Here is a 2500-nt window from a genome sequence, read left to right as displayed (position 1 = left end):
GTGGGTTAGGTTAAGGGACAACGTGGGTTAGGTTAAGGGACAACGTGGGTTAGGTTAAGGGACAACGTGGGTTAGGTTAAGGGACAACGTGGGTTAGGTTAAGGGACAACGTGGGTTAGGTTAAGGGACAACGTGGGTTAGGTTAAGGGACAACGTGGGTTAGGTTAAGGGACAACGTGGGTTAGGTTAAGGGACAACGTGGGTTAGGTTAAGGGACAACGTGGGTTAGGTTAAGGGACAACGTGGGTTAGGTTAAGGGACAACGTGGGTTAGGTTAAGGGACAACGTCGGTTAGGTTAAGGGACAACGTGGGTTAGGTTAAGGGACAACGTGGGTTAGGTTAAGGGACAACGTGGGTTAGGTTAAGGGACAACGTGGGTTAGGTTAAGGGACAACGTGGGTTAGGTTAAGGGACAACGTGGGTTAGGTTAAGGGACAACGTGGGTTAGGTTAAGGGACAACTTGAGTTAGGTTAAGGGACAACTTGAGTTAGGTTAAGGGACAACTTGAGTTAGGTTAAGGGACAACTTGAGTTAGGTTAAGGGACAACTTGAGTTAGGTTAAGGGACAACTTGAGTTAGGTTAAGGGACAACTTGAGTTAGGTTAAGGGACAACTTGAGTTAGGTTAAGGGACAACTTGAGTTAGGTTAAGGGACAACTTGAGTTAGGTTAAGGGACAAATTGAGTTAGGTTAAGGGACAAATTGAGTTAGGTTAAGGGACAAATTGAGTTAGGTTAAGGGACAAATTGAGTTAGGTTAAGGGACAAATTGAGTTAGGTTAAGGGACAAATTGAGTTAGGTTAAGGGACAAATTGAGTTAGGTTAAGGGACAAATTGAGTTAGGTTAAGGGACAACTTGAGTTAGGTTAAGGGACAAATTGAGTTAGGTTAAGGGACAACTTGAGTTAGGTTAAGGGACAACTTGAGTTAGGTTAAGGGACAACTTGAGTTAGGTTAAGGGACAACTTGAGTTAGGTTAAGGGACAACTTGAGTTAGGTTAAGGGACAACTTGAGTTAGGTTAAGGGACAACTTGAGTTAGGTTAAGGGACAACTTGAGTTAGGTTAAGGGACAACTTGAGTTAGGCTAAGGGACAACTTGAGTTAGGTTAAGGGACAACTTGAGTTAGGTTAAGGGACAACTTGAGTTAGGTTAAGGGACAAATTGAGTTAGGTTAAGGGACAAATTGAGTTAGGTTAAGGGACAAATTGAGTTAGGTTAAGGGACAACTTGAGTTAGGTTAAGGGACAAATTGAGTTAGGTTAAGGGACAAATTGAGTTAGGTTAAGGGACAACTTGAGTTAGGTTAAGGGACAACTTGAGTTAGGTTAAGGGACAACTTGAGTTAGGTTAAGGGACAACTTGAGTTAGGTTAAGGGACAACTTGAGTTAGGTTAAGGGACAACTTGAGTTAGGTTAAGGGACAACTTGAGTTAGGTTAAGGGACAACTTGAGTTAGGTTAAGGGACAACTTGAGTTAGGTTAAGGGACAACTTGAGTTAGGTTAAGGGACAAATTGAGTTAGGTTAAGGGACAAATTGAGTTAGGTTAAGGGACAACTTGAGTTAGGTTAAGGGACAACTTGAGTTAGGTTAAGGGACAACTTGAGTTAGGTTAAGGGACAACTTGAGTTAGGTTAAGGGACAACTTGAGTTAGGTTAAGGGACAACTTGAGTTAGGTTAAGGGACAAATTGAGTTAGGTTAAGGGACAAATTGAGTTAGGTTAAGGGACAACTTGAGTTAGGTTAAGGGACAACTTGAGTTAGGTTAAGGGACAACTTGAGTTAGGTTAAGGGACAACTTGAGTTAGGTTAAGGGACAAATTGAGTTAGGTTAAGGGACAAATTGAGTTAGGTTAAGCGATAATCTGGTACAGCCACAGTTAGGTTAAGCGATAATCTGGTACAGCCACAGTTAGGTTAAGCGATAATCTGGTACAGCCACAGTTAGGTTAAGCGATAATCTGGTACAGCCACAGTTAGGTTAAGCGATAAACTGGTACAGCCACAGTTAGGTTAAGCGATAAACTGGTACAGCCACAGTTAGGTTAAGCGATAAACTGGTACAGCCACAGTTAGGTTAAGCGATAAACTGGTACAGCCACAGTTAGGTTAAGCGATAAACTGGTACAGCCACAGTTAGGTTAAGCGATAAACTGGTACAGCCACAGTTAGGTTAAGCGATAAACTGGTACAGCCACAGTTAGGTTAAGCGATAAACTGGTACAGCCACAGTTAGGTTAAGCGATAAACTGGTACAGCCACAGTTAGGTTAAGCGATAAACTGGTACAGCCACAGTTAGGTTAAGCGATAAACTGGTACAGCCACAGTTAGGTTAAGCGATAAACTGGTACAGCCACAGTTAGGTTAAGCGATAAACTGGTACAGCCACAGTTAGGTTAAGCGATAAACTGGTACAGCCACAGTTAGGTTAAGCGATAAACTGGTACAGCCACAGTTAGGTTAAGCGATAAAGTTGGTTAAATTTGGTATTGTG

The sequence above is a fragment of the Schistocerca gregaria genome, unplaced genomic scaffold (assembly GCF_023897955.1).
Source record: "Schistocerca gregaria isolate iqSchGreg1 unplaced genomic scaffold, iqSchGreg1.2 ptg000670l, whole genome shotgun sequence".
Lineage (NCBI taxonomy): Eukaryota > Metazoa > Arthropoda > Insecta > Orthoptera > Acrididae > Schistocerca > Schistocerca gregaria.
This window is presented reverse-complemented; position numbering follows the sequence as displayed.